Genomic DNA, 22632 nt, shown 5'->3' with positions numbered 1-22632 from the left:
TTGTATATATTTCCCTGTGCTATACAGTATAATCTTGTTTATCTATTGTGCATTTTAAAATCCCAGTCTGTCCCTTCCCACCCCCCACCCCCTTGGCAACCACAAATTTGTATTCTGTGTCTATGAGTCTGTTTCTGTTTTGTATTTATGTTTGTTTTTTGTTTGTTTTTTTTTAGATTCCTCACATGAGTGATCTCATATGGTATTTTTCTTTCTCTTTCTGGCCTACTTCACTTACAATGACATTCTCCAGGAACATCCATATTGCTGCAAATGGTGTTATGTTGTCGGGTTTTGTGGCTGAATAGTATTCCATTGTATAAATATACCACAGCTTCTTTAGTCAGTCATCTGTTGTTGGACATTTAGGCTGTTTCCATGTCTTGGCTATTGTAAATAGCGCTGCTATGAACATTGAGGTGCAGGTGTCATCCTGAAGTAGATTTCCTTCTGGATACATGCCCAGGAGCGAGATTCCTGGGTCATATGGTAAGTCTATTCCTAGTCTTTTGAGGAAACTCCATACTGTTTTCCACAGTGGCTTTCCTTGCTTCCCTTTCCCACTGTTAATGATTTAGATGTCTTCTTTTACAATTTTGTGTTTATTCTTTTTGTAATTCATGGCAGTTATCTCCTTTCCAGTTGTGAGTTTGTCATTTTTGTAACATCTTGCTTCTTTTCTATTTAGAGTAGACCTGTCAATATTTCTTTTAGCATGGGTTTAGTGTTGCTAAACTCTTAGTTTTTGCTTGTCTGTGAAGTTCTTTATCTCTCCTTCTATTCTAAAAGATAGCCTTGCTGGATAGAGTATCCTAGGCTGAATCATTTTTCATTCAGGACTTTGAATATATTTTGCCACTCCCTTCTGGCTTATAGTGTTTGTGCAGAGAAATCAGCTGAGAGCCTTATGGGGGTTCCCTTGTAACTCACTCTTTGTTTTTCTCTTGATGCCTTTAGGATCATTTCTTTATCCTTGACTCTGGCCATATTGATTATGATATGTCTTGGGTGGGTCTGTTTGGGTTCTTCCTGTTGGGACCCTCTGAGCCTCCTGTACTTGGATATCTGATTCTTCCTTTAGGTTTGGGAAGTTTTCAGTCATGATTTCTTCAAAGACCTTTTCAATCCCCTTTGTTCTTTCTTCCCCTTCTGGAACCCCTATCATGCATAGATTAGCATGCTTTAAATTATCCCATAGGTCCCTTATATTGTTTTCATTGTTTTTTATTTGTTTTTCTCTCAGCTGTTCTGATTGGGTGCTTTCTGTTGTCCTGTCTTCTAGGTCACTTATTCATTCCTCTGCATTATCTAGTCTGCTTTGTACAGCCTTTAGGTCAGCTCTCATCTCAGCAAATAAGTTTACTAATTCTACTTCTTCTTTATAGCTTCTATTTCATTTTTGACATAATTTATATCTCTAAGCACTATTTCATTTAGTTCCTTCAGTACTTTGATCACTCCTGTTTTGAAATCTTGATCTAGTGGGCTATCAATGTCTATTTCCTTGATCATGCTTTCAGGGGATTTATCTTGATCTTTTAATTGGGCGTGGTTCCTCTGTTTCTTCATATTGCTCATTTCCCTCTGGCACTGTGGCTTAAGGATTATCAGTTATCTAGTTCTCCTGGAGATGGTGTGCTCTTAATGATTTTAACAAGAGGTCTTTGTGTCTTCACCCTGTTTCACGAACTCAGCTTGCTGTTTCCAGAGGTCCTCCATTGGTGCATTTGTCTGTGCTTCTCCCAGTGGCTGTCGGCTAGCAGATCGCACCCCCTCCTAACACTGGGTCAGGAGCTGAGCTCTTACCCGGTGCGTGGGCAGGTCACTCCCCCTCCCAATGCCGCAGTCAGATGCTGTGCTTGGGCGAGGCAGGCGGGCAGATCGCGCCCCCTCCCAGCACCGTGGTCAGATGCTGTATTCCTGCCAGGAAGACAGGTGGCCGCCCACCCTTTCCCAGCACCGGTCACTCCACTGCTCTGTACATCTGCTTGCTCTGCCGTGGGTCTGCGCTCCAAAGGCAGGCTCAGGGAAGACTGCAGAATGGCCCCGCCCCTGCTCTGTGCCAGATCTCAGCCCCTTGTTTGTGTTGGCAGCGCAAGTTCTCTGAGGCACCAGGGCAGAAAGATCCTATCTGCCTCGGGCTGTAAACAAGTCTCAGTCTTGCCTAGGAGGTTGCAGAGCCCGCATGTGCGGATTCAGGTCTCAGCCCCACCCCTGCCCAGGCACTGGGCACAGGAGAATACAGCGGCTGTGGCTGAGTGCCACCTCTCTTCTCACGAGAAGCGCTAGTAATGGTGGCGCAGGTCTGAGGAGACAAACGCTACCTTACCCCTCCCCCCAGGGCACACCAGCCATGTTGCTTTGCTTTCTTTGCAATTTATGGGAGACCAAGATTGTTCCGCTCTGTATACCCTCCCAGCCATGGTGCGCAACACCCTGCAGTCCTCTGGGGCTACCTCAGTGCAGCCACCTCAGTCCTCTGCCTGTCTTGGGCAGCCTGTCCCGGCCCCAGCTGGTGGCTCGCGTCTTGGGCTGGGTGTCGCAGGGACTTTTTCTGCCTGTTTAACTCAGTTCTGTCGGTCAAGGGATGCTCGGGGCAGATATGAGCCTTGGAGGCTCCCACTGTGTCCCGCTGGCATCTCCGTAGGAGAGGGGAGACCCAGCAAACGAGCGCCAGTCATCGTTTGCTGCTCCCTCGCTGTGGGACCTGTCCCACACTGTTTTGCTTTTTCTTCTTTCTTTTTTCCTTTTCTCCTACCAGATTTTTGGTGTCTTTGTGTTTCAAAGAGTGCGATATTCTGTCGGAGTTCCGCAAGTGCTCTCGTTGGCTGAGTAGGTCTGTACATGTGAGTTTTGGTGTATTTGTGGGAGAGGGTAAGCTATAAGCATCCTTCTACTCTGCCATCTTGCTTTTCTCCTCCGAAATCACAGTTTTCTTAAAAGTTACCTTGTGTATTATATTTTTTTAAATTAGAAAAATAATTAGATTGCAGAAATAGCCAAATCCACTGCACTAATTTTAACAGATAAAGAACTAGAAATACAAAGGGATTAAATATTTTTTCCATCAGTCATTGAGTTGGCAAGGGACAGAACTAGAATTAAAATTTAGGTGTTTTCATTCCCAGGACAGTGCAACTAAAGAAAAAATGTTCTGAATTTCAATTTTATTATTGAATCCATGTTTGTAATCTAGCACATTCAATAAATGTTGGTCTGGACTGGATATAGGAAAAAGACAGATAGGTTAGCATTATTAAAACAAAAAGAACATGGTGAAAAGTATGGAAAAATGACTCTAATGATAATGTATGTATTACTTAAATATTAACAGAGCCATTTAAACATGCCTACAATATTGGAATGATGGCAGTAATTGGGAGGAAGTGAATATTTTGTATATACAGGAAAGAACAAATAAACAACAGTGGCCTAAAGAATCTGTATCCTCAGGGTGAAGCATTCTGTTGTCTGGTAAGAGAATGTGAAAACTAAATCAATACATTGTTAAAGAAGTATATAAATTACAAAAATAGTACCTACATAAATACATATATTACCAAAACATTGTACTAATATAGTGACTTTCTTGCTTGATTCTTCCAGATAACACTTCTGTGTACCTATTATGCAGATCAGATGACTATATTAAAACTCAGGGAGAATAGATGGCCACAGAGCACAATATGTTTTCAATCAGTGAGATTTTCAAAGATGAAGTAAGTCTCTTACTCCATTGGAAGATCAGTTTCTTTTTTTTCTATTTTAGGAAATGCTTCCTGCTCTTCTTGGCTTCAGTGGCTTAGCATACAGGGTTGCTATTAGCTGACTCAAGATATAATTTTACTTAAACCTTCCAAGTATGAGACAACCCATCCATTTAGATATGTTTAAGTATCAGGATGAAGGTTTGTTTTATAATTTATTCATCACAAATGTATTGAGTTCCTGCTCTTTGTATGACACTCCAGTAATTTTCAAGAAAATGACAAATGATGTTCAAAGTATAGCTCCTCAAATAGCTGATCAGCATATTATGGTAGATCAGAGCATTCAGTTTGGAAATAGAAATTTGGGGCCTTGTGCTTAACTTTGTGTATAACTAGCTAAAGGATTCTAGGTAGATATTGCACCTCTCTGAGCCTTTATATTTGAGTATATATCTTCCATTCTGTACTATACATGATATATCTATCTCTAAATATCTATATGATATAGACTTTTAGAGAAATAGAGATATAAATTTAGAGATATTTATCTCTAAATATCTATGGATATATCTATACATAACTATAGATATTTATAGGTACATATGCACTTATTTATATATTCATTTATTACATTATAAGTAGTATATCATGTTGAACATACAGCAATTATGTATATTATGGAACATATATCATATATGATATACAGTATGATTTATACATATAGCAGCTGTAGCTACATTTTTTTATGTATATTTACTATATATTAATGGCGAATGTTGTAAATGTTAGTTTATTGACTCCTCCTTCTCTGGAGCAGGTAGTAGGAGTTTCAGGCCTAGCATTAAGGAGAAGAGAGGAAATACATTTCAATATTGGGCAGAGTCATGTTGGTTATTAATACATTACCTAATTAATACACTCAACAAACATATATGGGTCACAAACTATGCACAGACACTGGATTTGTAAGAACTGAATCTTACAAAATTATTCATCCAGTGGGAGTGGCAGATACTACAATATGTAACACTGATGTTTCAATGACAATGTTATTAAAGTATAGCAAATGCCTCTGAGACATCCAGGTGAACTTGCAGAGATGAATATGGGTCTGGAGCTTGGGTGGAAGTGAACAGGCGAAATTACGAAGATTTAAACTTTACTAAAATATCAGAGGTATGATGGGGGGTGTGATGATGTGGTGAGAATGGCCAGGAAATTAAGAAGAAATACTACAAGAGAGGGCCTGGGGGAAAACACTTCAGAAGTCCAAGAAGAACATGGTTCACTGGTAAAAGAAGAAATGTGCTGAAAAGCTTAAAAAAAGGGTAAAGTAAATAAATAAGAAAAGTTAGGTTCACTTAACTCTAGGGGGAAGATGGCTTCACTGGTGATCCAAGCATTCAGTGAAGCACATAGATCAAGATGATTTGAAAATTTTCACTGGTTTGACCAAAAGCTAGTCACAGTTGAATTTAGCAAAACAGCTTACTTTTGAGTGATTTTGAAACCCAGGTCTACAATTTATAAATCACATGACCTTGAGCAAGTTAATTAAAACCTTAGTTCTTGCCATCTTCCCTCATCTATAAAGTAAGGGTGTGAGTATGTGAGTTCTGTGTGCATGTGTGTGTGAGAGAGAGAAAAAGAGAGAGAGAGACTGCAGGAGTGTCTTCCATATAGGTCTGAGGAGTTTGCATTCACAATTAGCAGTGAATAGTGGGGATTACCTTTGGATTCCTGTTTATTCTCTCTTGCCTTCAGCATTGGGATCGTCTACAGGCTTCTATCATCCTGCATTCTACCTTTGACCTCATCTGTGTTATTCTCTCCTTCTCTAAGCTGTTATGCAATAATTATATAATTTTTGGAATTCATCTGGTGTATGGAGGCTAAAACTGGGACTACTCCAAGTGCTATCATTGATGTTACTGAGTAAAACTTGTTTCTATGCAGGAAAATCTTTTAGTCACTCTGAGTGAGTGCTGAGAACTTGGGAATGGAAAATTATTTGAAATTTCAAAGGCCAAAGCTGGGCCTAAATAGGACCCCTCCTGTCTCTCTTGGTACAGCTCTCTGCCTTTGTCATTAGTTGCATGTTGCAATAAAGAAGATAATGGGAGAGGTGGATATTAAAACTGGTAGGGAACTAAGAAATAAAGAACAAAAAGGGGAATTTTGATAACACCTGAGTCCTGTTTACAGTGTGTTTTGTTGCACTAAGTAGGAGATGCTTATCACTGGCACATGGTTCAGGCAAACCAATATGAAAAATAGCAAAATTTCCCAGCATTCTGAGTGAAAACGGTCCTAAATGTCTCTGAGATCCCATAAGGCCACGGTTGTTGACAGAGTGTATCTTGGCATTGTAATGAAGATGACTTGTCGCCTGTATGACCCATTGCGTCTGATGAGGGGAGTGACAAAAGTGAACAACGAAAGAGAATAGAGCTTCTTTTGCTGAAGATGAGAATTTAAACATAATTAATGTGATGAGCCCACATGTCCCTCAAACTGTAGAGAACAAGCTTTTGTTACTCCCCAACCCCTTGATTTCCTTGGGAAGGAAACAGAATCACTATATTTCAATTCTGCATTTTATTTTTTTTCTGTAATATAGATACATCTTGATTGATTTACTAGATGTTTTTCCCCTCTTATATTCAGGGATGTCTGACAGGTGAAGGAAAGAGTCTGTCAAAGCGTAACACTCAAAAGGTCAGATTGAGACAGAGCAGCATTCATTCTTCTGACAAAGATATAACAAGACAAAATGGATTTTTAGTTGTCCCTAGCAGATATCTCTATAATGCAACATATTAGACACTTATAAAAGAGGTGTGAAGGAAGAAATCAGAGATGGGGTTAGGAAACAAATACTGTAAGAATCATCATCCAATTATGAAATTTAGGAAGAGATGAAACATGAAGCATGTCTGACATAAATGAATAAATACGTAGATACATACTTACATACATACATATATATATGATTCAGCAAGAAGGAATACAATTTAAAGTATATGGATTAAAAAAAAAACTACATAAAAGGAAAGTGAAGATAAGAGTGGTTGTGTGGGACCAGGATATAGACCACAGGCTCTAGAGCTTGAGCTCTGTCCCTCTGAGCATTCACTCTGAGCATTCTTGAGGTCATTGTAAAGACGGGTGCATGATCACTTACACAATTCAAAGAATTCACTACTTAAAACCAAACTAACTATTCAAAAGAAGCGCAGCCATTTCTAATATTGGTGTAGAAATTTCCCTCAAAATTGAGTCTACATTAAAAAGATACAAATAATGTTATGAACATCTTCCTTAGTGTAAATACTATACAGGAACACATTGTGTCATAATATTCCATAATATTCCATAAAATTCCATAAAATGTCTCACAAAGGCCGATCGCATGATGCCAGTCTTTAATATGGTAGATACAGCACTTTATTGGGAAATGGGAAGAAAAAAATCTCAGGTGTTTGTTTTGGGAAAGGTATTTTGATCTGTTTGAATTTTAGTTTTTCATCTGTTAAAATAAGGGAAAGGGTAATGACGTCTCCTAGTACACAGATAGTCTAAGGCTAGTTCCCATCATGTAGAATGTGCTGATTAAAAGTCAGGTGTTTTTTTTTTCTCCATGAACTTCTCTGTAAAATTCTACTATACTGTGGCATTGTAGTAATGTTGTCATATATCTTAAAAAAACAGTGGCTCTTTACAACCTATTTACCTTAACAGAGTTACAAGATTATTAGTATATACGGACTGACTTTTGCAGTGAGTACCCCATCCTTCAGCATTTCCAGCACTCAGTCATGAGTGAACTCTAGGACTGAAGAACCTTCTGAGGCCTTCTTAGTTCTATGAAAAGAGCTTGGCAGCCCTGGAAACAGTACTGATTGCCTATTTTGCACATTTCTTCCCCAGTGTGTTAATCACCCACAGCAAGAAGATATCAAATCCCCATGTATGCTCACTTTAAAAAGAAAACTACTCTAGCTTCTTCCTATCTCCTTCACAATGATCTTAAAGAGAGAAAGGTGATGAAACATATGGTATATTTTATATTGATTCACTATTTCTCAGACAGGGATAAGGTACTGATATTCAGAGAGGCTATTTGGAGGCTGAAGCAGTGGGTGTTTTGTTTATTTCATCTAAAAGTGCTATTTGGTGTGATTTCACATTGTAGGGTTCAGCATTACTTTTCATTTCCTGGCAGGTGAGTAAGGCAATGGACTCTGTGTAATAATACAGAAAGAGAAGTTATTAGTATTGAGCGTTATGTAAAGACCACCAAGTAGTTTTACCAGTTGAATATGGTTCATAGTGGGAAATAGGAACTGAAGGTAGAGCTGAAAATAGCTAAAGGAAAAGAAAGAAAAAGCTCTTAAAGTAAAAGGAGGTGAAATCAAATAGTAAACAATAGATTGCCCCCTTTGGTGTAATCATATCCTATGTTTTGTGGCAATAATTTTCTTGTTTTATTTATTAATATATGCATTTTAAAACACATAATGAGTTTTACCTGAGGTTGAACCTTATATGAATGTAATTTCATACTGTGTATGTTGTTTTGTGTCCATTTCTTTTGCTTAACATTATGTTTTGGAAATTTATTTATGTGCTAGTATTAGTTTGTTCCCTTTCATTATGTGTAGTATTCCATTACATGATTACATTACAGATCATTCATTTTAGTGATAACTATTTGAGTAATTTCTGAGGTGGAGTATTATGAACAATACTGCTGTGAGCACCTTTGCACATGTGCAAGAATCACTAATTTCTTGAGATTATACATTGAAAAGTCGAATGGCTGGGACCTGAACTATGTGAATCTTCATAGTAACTACTAATGCCAATTGTTTTCCAAAGTGATTTACTGATTTGCACTCACTCCAGCAATGTATGAGAATTCCCATTGCTTCGTGTACTCACTAATAGTATTGTGGGAAAATTAATGTTATTTGGGGAAACAGTACCCACATTGGAACCACTCAACTGGCATCTCCAGAGTGTGGGTCATATAAATACAATGCTTCTTCTAAAAGCTTTTGAGGTGTACTCATTATCAGTTTATGCAGATAAAATCTAAATCCAAATCACAATTCTTAGTCTATAACCGTAACACCTATTTCCTCCTGCCAATGAAGAAAAAAACACTTATATATGAAAGCTTTATTTATTTAGTGCACATTTAGTGTATTTTTAAAGTATATCAGGAAGCAGTCAACATATACTTTTAAAGACAATCACAATTCCATTCTTCTAAAAGGAGGGAAGTGTATAGACCCTTTGTAGAAACATATCCTTTAAATATTTCACTTCCAAAGGGTTGAATGTGAAATATTACTATTCAATTTGTAATAAAAACTAGGGAGAAAATCAGAGTTATTTCCATGTCCCTTTATTTTATGAAGCAGTAAATAAAGTAACAATAAATAACAAAAATTGGTGAAATTTAAAATTCACAAATTGTGTTATTTACTGATCATATTTTCTTTCTTAGCTTCAGGAACAGGGCAAATATAATGAGGAAGAAAATTTCCTAATGTGTCTTGCTCAATTCATGCCTAGACTCAAACACTCCCAGACACAAACCCCATATTGATTAGCTAAACTTTTCCAGTAGCAGAACATGGCTGACTGCTGCTGTTCTGCCTTTATTCATAGCATCTACTGGCATCCTGCACAACAAGTCTGATTATTTTCCTTTTGTTACTTGTTTTCTGTGAGGTCAGCAAAATCATCCTGTTGTCACAATCTCTATTGGAACTCTAGAACACAAAGCAGAGAAATAGACTTCTTTGAACATGAGGGCCATGCTGTTTGGGGTACCACCACTTTTTTCATTGACTGGTTGATTTACTACATTGTAAGGGAAAGTGCTGTACAGGCAACTGCAATGTAAAAGGAAGTTTTTTATCCATGGGCAAGACCAGAATACACTTATGTACCTTCACACAGCACTCCTTAGGCTCAGGAAATTCAGGAAGAAATTTCCAGATTTATGTAGATTTTGTTGTCTTTAGCCCCTCTAGTTGCCATCTCAGAAACAAAGACCAGAGCTGTGTAAGACTGAAGAATTATTATTATTATTTTTTGGGGGGGTTAGATACACAGCTTTTCACATAGAGCTTCCTGAAACAGATTACAAGACTCTCTAACCCCTGCTTTTTGAATGCCCACCCTTCATAAGTTTAGCCTAGTCTAAGATCACTAAAAATACTTGAATTAACCATTATTCCATACATGAAAACACTTTATAAACAGTATTTTTTCTAAGATGTATAAGTAGTTTGATTTTTGTAAGCAATTTTTTTTTAAATCACTTTCATCAGTTTTGTAAGATGAAGAACATGGAAGTACTTATACTGATATCAGTTATCTTTAAAAAAAATTCTCTTCATATTCTGAGGTCAGTTCTGTCTCTTACATTTCTTGCAACTTCTACTCCTATCAAGCAGCTCAGAGACCAATGAATGATGACTTTCTAAGGACCATGTTCAATTGAATATAGAAAATGAATGAGCAGAGATTATTTAGCCTGGAGAACAGCTGCTTTCACACTAGTATTCATTTAACACTCAAAATCTGTATTTTTAGGGCCCCTGACTATACTGCAGAGACTAAACATCAAGGATTGCCCTTAAACTGAGGACTAGGATCAAAGGTGAGGAATTATAAAGAGAAGTACTTTGAGTCAGTGTAAAAAAAGAAATGTTTAATGTCAAAATGTAAAAAATACTTGACATTGAACCTGAAAATGTTGTTTTTGTTTTAACCTATCAGCTGAGTGATAAGGTATTTCTTAAAAGTATTTGAGCTCTCCAAGCTTCGGTATTTTCACCATTTTACTTAAGTGCTTTTGGGAGAACCAATTACTTTGGTGCTTTTTAAATGTCAACTTCATATTTAAAGTAAATCATTATTATGTTATATAATAATAAACTATTACATATTATAACTTTACATAATATTATATAATATAAACTATTATATACTGGATAATCTTTATTATGTGATAAAGATAAATATATGTGTGTGATTACATATGTGTATATACATCTTATAGGTAGACTGTCATCTCTCTGTATCCATGTGTTCCCCTTTTATGGATTCAAGTAACCATGGATCAAAAATCATTTGAAAAAAAATTCCAGGAAGTTCCAAAAAGCAGAACTTGATTTTGCTGTGTACCTGCAACTATTTACATAGTAATTACATTGAATTAGGTATGACGAGTAATCTAGAAATTTTTTAAATATACAGGAGGATGTGCATAAGTTATATGCAAATATTATACCATTTTATATAAAGAATTGATAAATCTGTGGATTTTGGTATGGAGGGGACTTCTGGAACCAATCCCCCATGGATACCAAGGGATAAATTGATATTATGTAATATATTATATCTAATATTATGTGTAATAGAATTAAAATATATGGTATATTAATTATGTTCTGTAATATGTTATATTTATTTATATAAATATAAAGATTATTTATACACACAAGCACCTATACACAGTTCAGACATTCCCAGAGCAAAACAACGTGTCACTAGAAATGCTCAAACAGAGACTGGATTCACATTTGTCAAATATTGTATTAGGAATGGGGGTCAATTTATTATGCTGCCACTGTCAATGATAATTCAATGGTTGTAAGAAATTGAGTGCAGAGGAAAAGAATGGGCTGTATGTGTAGTGGAGAGGTTTCATGTAAGCTCTTAGGTCAGGAGATTGATGATGATGTACAGGGCCTGCCATGTTGTAATTGTGGACCTTGGCTGCACTACTTCACAGCTCTGAGCCTCAATAGTCTCATCTGTAAAATAGGAACCCTTTAAAGCACCTACTTAATATGATGGTGTAATAATTAAAGAGAAAATTAACTTTAATTATTCAGGATTCTCAGTTGCTCACAATTGTTAGAAAACTCATGGAATTTACAGGACCAATTCTGAGCACTATGTAACCAGGCACAATGAAGCCAGGAGCAATGTAGTCAGGGGAAAAGCAAGAGACCACACTACTGTTGTCATGTAACAATAATTTGTATCTGCGATGCCAGGAACTGGTTACTAGAAACCCCACCTTAGAAAAATCCTATTTTTTTAGTACATAGTAGTTGTCAAATACTTTCAACATGCAGTACTTTTTAATTCCCAAAATAGTTTCTTCAAGATAATTATTATTGTTCCTATTTGAACAATAAGTAGAGGCTCAGATTGGAAGAGCATTTCACACAAGTTCCCTCTTCTAATAAGTAGAGAAAGTGAGCTTCCTCATGTACCAATAATAAGATATTATAGCTTTCACAAACAAATGTGAATCATTAATTTCATTGCTCAATGTTTATTTACTATATTTTAAAGATTTTGAAAAGTGGTAGAAATAGGACCATATATAAGGACCTCACCATTTTCTAAAACTAGTGTGAAAATTAAATATATATTCTGAATTATTGTCATCTCTGCAGAGAAACCCTCCATTTCAAAAGAAGATTCTCTGCCCACTTATTCCACCCTTCCTTTTTTGGTGTCATATCATTCACTAACTTCGTATTATTTTGTATAAATTTTTTTAGATTGCTTGTTTAAAATACATCAAGTTGCAGGAAGCATTATATTCTTTTTACCTATATTCCCAGTGACCATCACATTCAATAAATATTTGCCAGATAAATGACAATTCAGGATCATGACTATTATAAAAGCTTAAGTGGCAGGGAGATGATAGGTCTGTCTTGGTGGTTTCAGGAATTTTTCCTAGAAGAGGTAATATTTAAGCTGGGTTTTGTATGATAACAATAAATAGAAATTGCCTGAATGAAAATGGGTGAGCAAGAAGAACTTACTAAGTATCTTCCTGACATTAGGGACTAGAGAAGGTCCTTGACACCAGATGAAAGAGAAGTTAATGAGAGGAAAGTGGGTGAAAAAAAAAAAAAAGTCTACCTTCAGAATTTAGCCAACTGCTGATCCTTTGGAGAGCAGCCTTGGAGACAGAGGATGTGGAGTGGATAGGGTTCGCTGTTTCCACTTCCCCAGACTGCTGACTGTTAAACGTTAGGTTCCATATGAAACAGCAATAGAGGACAGAGCTTGATCCTGTTATCTTACTGCGAGGGGCATTGTGATTTTACTCATTCTGCATAAAAAGTTACACTTTGGAGCAAAGTATTTAATATATAAGAATTTTTAGTAGACTTCTGTTACTCAGTTTTGGTTGCCACTCTATAAAAACAACATAGATAAACTATAAAAGCAACATAAATATAGTAACTCTCTTTTTATGTTTCTTGTTAGAAATGAAACATGCAAAAAATGAATTTGCTGTATCCAAGTGCAACATGCTAGAGAAAGAAACTGAGAGAGATCTAGATAAAAGGAAGTGACGATAAATCAGTATACTGTTACTTATTTTGCTTTCCAGGAATCACTGAATTCAAGATGGCAAAAAGGAATCCTCCTTTTTTAAAACCTTGGTTTTCCTTTTTATCCTTTTCTGCGATTGAACTTTAAATTTACATTACAAAGTCTGTAATTGGGAGTCTAACTTGCAAATATGAGCTGCTTTCCATTTTCATTTCCATGAAAACTAAGAATCAATCTGTGAAAATAGTCTGTGGAGATTTCTTAAAATGTATACATGATAACATAGGCTTAAGAAACTTTTGTGTGTAGTTTGTAAGATACTTGCAAAAGGAAAATAAAACATTTTAAACAGATTATATAGGCCGTAGGTACATTCCTCAATGACTTATGGACTGTTTTAACTGGAAGGAAATTGAAAGCTCATGAAAATCCATGGACTGGGGTCCATCAAGGTGAAGTAAGCCTTAGAGGGAAGTGAGGGATTTCGGGTAAAACTCAGGGATCCAGTGCATGTTGATGTCATGGGCTACATCCACTAGAAAAGTCTGCAGAAGGTGCCAGTGCAATTTGCTTTGCTAAGTGATACTTAAGAGCTCAGACTTTTTAATCCAATGATCTACAACTTAATCACTTTACCTCATTTCTGCATAAAATAATAGAGACAACTATTTATTGTGTTATAGGGCTTTGAAAATTAAATGATATATTGTAGGTGAAGTGTTTGTCCTAGGGCATGGCAGGTTAGAGGTAAGAGATCAGTATGTGCATCTGTTATTTTAAAAATGATACAACTTCTGTGTTGACCTTCATCATCATGTATATCAAATTAACTTATGTGGTGTTTTATAGTTAACAAAACTACTAGATGTGTGTGTATATAAACTTATGCTTCCTAGTCCAAAAGAATATTCAGATAAAGTACCAGCTACAAAATCAATTAATTGCTAACCAAGGGAGGAAATTACAGAACAAGAGTGTGAAGGGAAACAGTACCTCAGAGGTTGTGATCACGTTTTTCCATTGTTTTGAGGAATATGAAATAGATGATTAGACAAGCAAAATGCTGAGGCTCAGGAGATTTTCTGCTTCTCTAATACTGTCAGAATAAATGACTGAATAGCTTTGTTGAGGATATTTAAGAACACCCAACATATTGATGTTCAAGTGGAATTTCACAAGCATTTTCCTTTTTACTATTCTAAATAAATTTCTGTGATGATTTTATTCATTTTTGTTTATTGTCTGCTCTCCTCCAAAGATTAAAAAAATCCTCAAAATAAACATAATCCTCTAAATCACCATGCAAAGTACATAAAGTTGCGATTATTTCATTGAAATTCTAATTAAATTAAAAAGAAAAATCAACAACAAACTTAAACACACTTTGACTACTGATGGGAAAAGTGACTGTAGTTGTTAAGCCCTCAGTGCTGTATTGGGAGGACAAGGGGAGGAAGATGATGTGAAGCAGACAAGAGAATACTAGAATCAAAAAATATGTCATAAAGAACAAACAAAACAACTAAATCTCCTTTGCCTAGCAGTCATGGTTTGCATTTAGATAATGTTTGCAACATTTTCAGAGCACTTTTTCATTTGTCATTTCATTTAATTCTTATGCTGGGGACCTCTGACTTCATTGTCATCTTTTGTAGCTAAAGGAGTTTGAGTCAAGTATAACATTGTTTGGGGGATTGTTGGAAAAATCAAAAGTCTGACTCAGAATTCTGATTGCATTACTATTTTTTTCTTTTAAATTTGCTGTATATAATCACTCCATGGCATAAATTCAGAGTATGGTTTGGTTTAGAGATGCCAGCTTCTCATCTAAGTCTAGAGTTATATTGAGTATCTTTTTTTTTAAGAAGAGAAAGAGATTTCTCTAGATAAAGGACAAATTTGAAAAAGGTTCCCCTTCTAGACAGTTGTGCTCCTAGGGAGCAAGGCTAGGAGAATGAAGGATGCCTTTGTTTGAGGAAAAAGCCATCTTTCCCCACAAAAAGACATGACCCAGAGCCTGGAATTAAGGGTTGGATGGTGGCTTTCAGCTGCTACTCAACCCTTGGCTGAGTTTTTGTGTGTTGCACAGATGCATTCAGTGGGTTCATTCTCCTCTACCTTACCTTTCCTGTTCTTTCTATTTCCACTCCTCTTTTTAGAAAGCTCCAACTTGACTTCAGGGAAAAGAAAACACACAAAAAAACTACGAGGCTGGCACAAGAGTAAGGCAATCACAGGAAAGTCAGTGTTGTCTGATTTTCCTGAAATTAAGGCATCTCAGTAATTAAAGATTTAGAACTCTGTTATCCTGGTTTGAGACCATGCTTTTGTGATCTTTGGCAAACAAGGCCCACCAGTAGAATATAGCTTGCTTCTGGATATTTTTCAAAAGTTAGATTTCCAATCAATGTATCAAGGAAGATATGTCATGATGTGGTGAACAAAAGAAAGCCTGATCATCCTTAAATATTTTACCAGAGTTTCCCAGGTGAACTTATCTGGGAAGCTGGTGACCCACATGATTTTCTGTTGATGAACAATGATTCAGAAAATGCAGCTTTTGTGGTATAACAGATTAGACATAACTCCAGGGCATAGGTAGGTTTCACTCAAATCTATTTTGCTTTGTTTGATCTCCTTCTTGAGAGCCTAGTTTCATGAAGAAATCAAACATAAACAAGACCACATTGTAAAATTAATTACATTAATTTTGAATCACAATTGCTAATTGATCCAAGCCTGATAGTGTGAGACCTAGTAGCCAATAATATTCTGTGATAGAAAGTAAGAGAAAAATTGCAATGCATACTTGTTAAAAATGGCAAGGAAAACTTTATTGAAGACCATTGAATTAGGGAAAAGATTGAACTCCACTCCATGAAACAAAAGGCTGGAAAGTTTTGGAGCTCTGGGTGAGCTAATGGAAAAGTACTAGAGGACAATATGGAGTAAGTTGGTAAATGTGATTAGGCCATCAGGGTTTGCTAATTGGAGTTTTCAAAGTTAGGCTCCTACTCCCACAGAGCCTGGGTGATGGGAGGTGCTATCTTTCTTGATGATTACATTTCAAAGGGATTAACTGGCTCCCAGGTCCTTGAGAAAGATATTCTTTCAATTGTAGAAGGTTTATATCTCAAAGGGCAGAGAAAGAAATTACAGATGCAAGTTTTCTAAAGTAACTGTTCTAAGGACAAGAAGATCAGTGGTTTATCGTCAGTAAAAAAACCTGTCTGAAGTTCTGCCCAACTGAGGGCAACGCTGAGGCCGTTGATCAGAAGTAGACCTTCTGATCTTCTCACGCATAAGTGGTGGATGATAAATAAGTGAAACTCTTGGAAGCAGCATTGCCTTCAATATACGTGGTGGGCACCAAGAGTATTATGAAATTTAAGGAGAGGAACAGGAAACCATGGCCACAGGGGAAACATGGCCCACCACTTTCTTTCCTACTTCACTTTCATCCCCTGCCCTTTCTCCTCCTTTACTTTAGTCTGTCTCCAAGGAAAAATAACATTTTTCTACAGCATCATAATACTACAATCCTACCCAAGAACTTTAATACCAATATAGTAATATGATATATTATACAGTCCATATTTAAATATCTCCCAGGTGTACACAAATTGTCCTTTATAAGTATTCTTTAAATTCATTTATTAAGAATTCAATTAAGGAGCATATACATTGCTTTTAGTTATTATGTCTGTTTAGTTTCCTTTAATTTAGAACAATTCTTGTGCCCAATACACTGTTTTTGAACAGTCCAGGTCAGTTTTTTGTTGAATTTTCTGCAACCTGGATTTGTCTTATTGTTTCCGTATTAATAGATCAGGTAAAAACTATGGCTATTTTTTGTAAATTAAGTTTTACTGAACACGGCTATACTCATTAGTTTGTGTTTTAGCTTTTGCTATTTCCATGCTATGATATAGAGTTATGTGGCCCACAGACTAAATGGCCCACAAAGCATAAAATATTAATTATTTATCACTTTTAAGATAAGTTTGCTGGCCCCTGATTTAGGATTTTACCTTTGTCAGGGCAGAGTTTAAATTTTTGATTTATCTGTATTTAGCTGTGTGACCTTCGGAAAGGCACATAGTCCTTTTGAGCTTCACTTCAGTTTTATCTACCTTGCTTCATAGGGTTTTTGTGAAAGTTAAATTTGAATTTGCTTCTAGTACCTGTTAATTTTAATTGTCTTTAGTAGCAGTGACTAATTTTTAGTAGAGAGATGAAATTCCCAGGGAAGAAATGTATTTCACTAAAAAGGAAAACAGAGAAGTTTATGCAAGGCATAAGATGATGCTCAAAAAGCATGCCCTATGCCTTGTTAATAGGAGTTGTATAGGATATTTGAGTTTATCCCTACATGTGAGTGTGGTGTATGTACCCGTATTTTCATTGCAAGCATACTCCTTGTTAAGAGATTTTTTTTTTCACTCCCTTCCTATGAGACAGGAACCCTCAGAGGAGACGAGATCTGTCTCTAGCACCACAGCATGAATCTTGTTTAAACTCATGAGGGTGATTTCATTCTTCTAGCTATAAACCAACATGTGGATGTGGAAGAATGAACCAAAACTGAGTTATTTTGTTATTCAACTAATAAATGAACTAAGATTGGGATATCTCTACCTCAACGGTTCTTATTATCTGAGACGGTAAAAATTTCTCCTCATTGCTCATATAATTTACATTACTCTGAGATTTAGTCTCTAGAAGAAGGAAATATTGCAGCTTTTCTATTCCAAAGCATATTAAAAAACACTAAAGCATACTAACCTGTCTCAAATGCTCACTTTGCATTTCACTCTTGTATCATTAATATTCTAGATGGAAGATATCAATGATCTTATTTTTTTCTTAACTTTTTCTTCAGTTTTCTCCGTTATATTTACCCTATAATCCACCTGCAATTTCTTAACTTCTTTTATGTCTACTTAACTGGCAATTTCATGTTGAATACAATATACATAAAGTGCTCAAATCTTGTGTATGCTGCAGGGAAATTTTACAAAGCCAACACACCCATTTAAGCAGTTCCCAGATCAAAATATAGAAATTTCCAGCAATCCCATAACCTATCTCTCAGTCCTATTGCAAGCTTCCACTCAAAATAACCAATATTCTGACTTCTGTTATCATGGGTTAGTTTTTTCTCTCCTTGACTTGATACATGTGGAATTAAATAGTAAGTACTTAATCTTTTGTATCTTGCTTTTGAGAAATATCCATGCTATAGTATTTATTTATCAGTAGTAAGTAATCTTACTTAGCTTTATGGTATTTGATTGCATGGATATACTACCAATGAGTTATTTTCAGTTGAAGACTATCATGAATAATGTGACCAAAGGTACTTGTAGATGCTTTTTTAGGATATTTGTGCACATTTTTTTTTACATTTTTCATTGATTCATAATCATTTTACAGTGTTGTGTCAAATTCCAGTGTTCAGCACAATTTTTCACTCATTCATGGACATATACACACTCATTGTCACATTTTTTTTTCTCTGTGATTTATCATAACATTTTGTGTATATTTCCCGGTGCTATACAGTGTAATCTTGTTTATCTATTCTACAATTTTGAAATCCCAGTCTATCCCTTCCCACCCTCTACCCCGTCCCCCCCACCGGTAACCACAAGTCTGTATTCTCTGTCCATGAGTCTATTTCTGTCCTGTATTTATGCTTTGTTTTTGTTTTTTACATTCCACATATGAGCGATCTCATATGGTATTTTTCTTTCTCTTTCTGGCTTACTTCACTTAGAATGACATTCTCTAGGATCATCCATGTTGCTGCAAATGGCATTATGTTGTCGGTTTTTATGGCTGAGTAGTATTCCATTGTATAAATATACCACTTCTTCTTTATCCAGTCACCTGTTGATGGACATTTAGGCTGTTTCCATGTTTTGGCTATTGTAAATAGTGCTGCTATGAACATTGGGGTGCAGGTGTCATCCTGAAGTAGATTTCCTTCTGGGTACAAGCCCAGGAGTGGGATTCCTGGGTCATATGGTAAGTCTATTCCTAGTCTTTTGAGGAATCTCTACACTGTTTTCCATAGTGGCTGCACCAAACTGCATTCCCACCAGCAGTGTAGGAGGGTTCCCCTTTCTTCACAGCCTCTCCAGCATTTGTCATTTTTGGATTTTTGAATGACGGCCATTCTGACTGGTGTGAGGTGAGACCTCATTGTAGTTTTGATTTGCATTTCTCTGATAATTAGTGATATTGAACATTTTTTCATGTGCTTTTTGATCATTTGTATGTCTTCCTTGGAGAGTTGCTTTTTTAGGTCTTCTGCCCATTTTTGGATTGGGTTGTTTATTTTTTTCTTATTGAGTCGTATAAGCTGCTTATATATTTTGGAGATCAAGCCTTTGTCGGTTTCACTTGCAAAAATTTTCTCCCATTCCGTAGGTTTTCTTCTTGTTTTATTTCTGGTTTCCTTTGCTGTGCAGAAGCTTGTAAGTTTCATTAGGTCCCATTTGTTTATTCTTGCTTTTATTTCTTCTAGGAGAAAATTTTTGAAATGTATGTCAGATAATGTTTTGCCTATGTTTTCTTCTAAGAGGTTTCTTGTATCTTGTCTTATGTTTAAGTCTTTAATCCACTTTGAGTTGATTTTTGTATATGGTGTAAGGGTGTGTTCTAGCTTCATTGTTTTACATGCTGCTGTCCAGTTTTCCCAACACCATTTGCTGAAGAGACTGTCTTTATTCCATTGTATATTCTTGCCTCCTTTGTCGAAGATGAGTTGACCAAAAGTTTGTGGGTTCATTTCTGGGCTCTCTATTCTGTTCCATTGGTCTATATGTCTGTTTTGGTACCAATACCATGCTGTCTTGATGACTGTAGCTCTATAGTATTGTCTGAAGTCTGGGAGAGTTATTCCTCCAGCCTCTTTCTTTCTCTTCAGTAATGCTTTAGCAATTCTAGGTCTTTGATGGTTCCATATAAATTTTATTATGATTTGTTCTAGTTCTGTGAAATATGTCCTGGGTAATTGGATAGGGATTGCATTAAATCTGTAGATTGCCTTGGGCAGTGTGACCATTTTAACAATATTGATTCTTCCAATCCAAGAGCATGGAATATCTTTCCATTTTTAAAGTCTTCTTTAATTTCCTTCATCAATGGTTTATAGTTTTCTGTGTATAATTCTTTCGCCTCCTTGGTTAGATTTATTCCCAGATATTTTATTACTTTGGGTGCTATTTTAAAGGGGATTGTTTCTTTACTTTCTTTTTCTGTTGGTTTATCATTAGTGTAAAGAAAGGCAACTGATTTTTGAACATTAATTTTGTAACCTGCTACCTTGCTGAATTCTTCGATCAGCTCTAGTAGCTTTTTTGTGGACCTTTTAGGGTTTTCTATATATAGTAACATGTCATCAGCATATAATGACACTTTTACCTCTTCTTTTCCAATTTGGATCCCTTTTATTTCTTTCTCTTGCCTGATTGCTGTGGCTAGGACTTCCAGGACTATATTGAATAGGAGTGGTGATAGTGGGCATCCTTGTCTTGTCCCAGATTTTAGTGGGAAGCTTTTGAGTTTTTCACCGTTGAGAACTATGCTGGCTATAGGTTTGTCATATATAGCTTTTATTATGTTGAGATACGTTCCCTCTATACCCACTTTGGCGAGAATTTTTATCATAAATGGGTGTTGAATTTTATCAAATGCTTTTTCTGCATCGATTGAGATGATCATGTGGTTTTTGTCCTTTCTCTTGTTGATGTGATGTATTACATTGATTGATTTGCGTATGTTGAACCAGCCTTGTGTCCCTGGGATGAACCCCACTTGGTCATGATGTATAATCTTTTTTATGTGTTGTTGGATTCTATTTGCTAAAATTTTGGTGAGGATTTTGGCGTCTATGTTCGTCAGTGATATTGGCCTATAATTCTCTTTTTTTGTAGTGTCTTTGCCTGGTTTTGGTATCAGGGTGATGGTGGCTTCATAGAATGAGTTTGGGAGTGTTCCCTCCTTTTCAATCGTCTGGAAGAGTTTGAGAAGGACTGGTATGAGTTCTTCTTTGTATGTTTGGTAGAATTCCCCTGTGAAGCCATCCGGTCCTGTACTTTTATTTGTAGGGAGGTTTTTAATTGCTATTTCTATTTCCTTTCTAGTGATCGGATTGTTCAAGTGTTCAGTTTCTTCTTGATTCAGTTTTGGTGGACAGTATGTTTCCAGAAACTTGTCCATCTCCTCTAGGTTATCCAGTTTGGTTCCATATAGTTTTTCATAATATTCTCGTATGATATTCTGTATTTCTATTTTGTTTGTTGTAATTTCTCCATTTTCCTTTCTTATTTTGCTAATTTGTGCTCTCTCTTTTTCTTCTTTGTGAGATTGGCCAGAGGTTTGTCGATTTTATTTACTTTTTCAAAAAACCAGCTTTTGGTTTGGTTGATTTTTTCTATGGTCTTGTTAATCTCTATTGTATTTAATTCCTCTCTGATCTTTATTATTTCCTTCCTTCTGCTGCTTTTTGGGGCTTTTTGTTCTTCTTTTTCTAATTGATTCATGTGGTGGGTTAACTTGTTTATTTGAGATTGTTCTTCTTTTTTGAGGAAGGCCTGTATCGCTATAAACTTCCCTCTTAGCACTGCCTTTGCTGTGTCCCATAGGTTTTGAGTGGTTGTGCTTTCATTATCATTTGTCTCAAGGTATTTTTTAATTTCAGCTTTGATTTCCTCATTGATCCATTGTTTTTTCAATAACATATTGTTTAATCTCCATGCTTTTCTTTTTTTCTCCTTTGTTTCTCTGTTGTTGATTTCCAGTTTCATGGCATTGTGGTCAGTAAAGATGCTTGAGATAATTTCTATCTTCTTAAATTTGTTGAGGTTTCTTTTGTGTCCAAGTACATGATCGATCCTGGAAAATGTTCCATGTGCACTTGAAAAGAATGTATATTCTATTTTTTGGGGGTGTAAAGCTCTGAAAATATCCACCAAATCTAGTTTTTCTATTGTTTTCTATTTCTATTTAATTTCTCTGTTGCCTTGTTTATTTTCTGTCTGGAAGATCTGTCTAGTGATGTTAATGCAGTGTTAAAATCTCCAACTATGATTGTATTCCCCTCAATATCCCCCTTTATCTCTGTTAGTAATTCTTGTATGTACCTAGGTGCTCCTATATTGGGTGCATATATATTAACGAGTGTAATATCTTCATCTTGTATCACTCCTTTAATCATTATAAAATGTCCTTCTTTATCTTTCTTTATGGCCTTTGTTTTAAAGTCTATTTTGTCTGAAATCAGTACTGCAACACCTGCTTTTTTGGCTTTTCCATTTGCATGGAATATCCTTTTCCATCCTTTCACTCTCAATCTATATGTGTCCTTCTCCCTAAAGTGGGTCTCTTGTATGCAGCATATTGAAGGTTCTTGCTTTATTATCCACTCTGCCACTCTATGTCTTTTGACTGGAGCATTTAGTCCATTAACATTTACAGTAATTAATGATAGATGTGTGTTTATTGCCATTTTGAACTTATCTTT

At 36.0% G+C, this 22632-nt stretch overlaps 1 long non-coding RNA gene across 2 annotated transcripts in view; it reads left to right on the top strand.

The window, feature by feature from the left end:
* Positions 1–22632, top strand: part of LOC140695991 (uncharacterized) — a 535357-nt gene that overhangs the window by 249444 nt on the left and 263281 nt on the right. Inside the window, exon 5 of one of the 2 annotated variants that reach the window (XR_012071891.1) lies at positions 10323–10389. The exons of the other annotated variant lie outside the window; for it this stretch is intronic. This is a non-coding gene — a long non-coding RNA (uncharacterized lncRNA). The remainder of the gene's footprint in view (positions 1–10322; positions 10390–22632) is intronic. 2 annotated transcript variants of the gene reach the window in all.

Source organism: Vicugna pacos, chromosome 4 (assembly GCF_048564905.1).
Source record: "Vicugna pacos chromosome 4, VicPac4, whole genome shotgun sequence".
Lineage (NCBI taxonomy): Eukaryota > Metazoa > Chordata > Mammalia > Artiodactyla > Camelidae > Vicugna > Vicugna pacos.
Note: the sequence above shows the minus strand (reverse complement) of the source record. Positions and strands in the feature narration are given on the sequence as shown.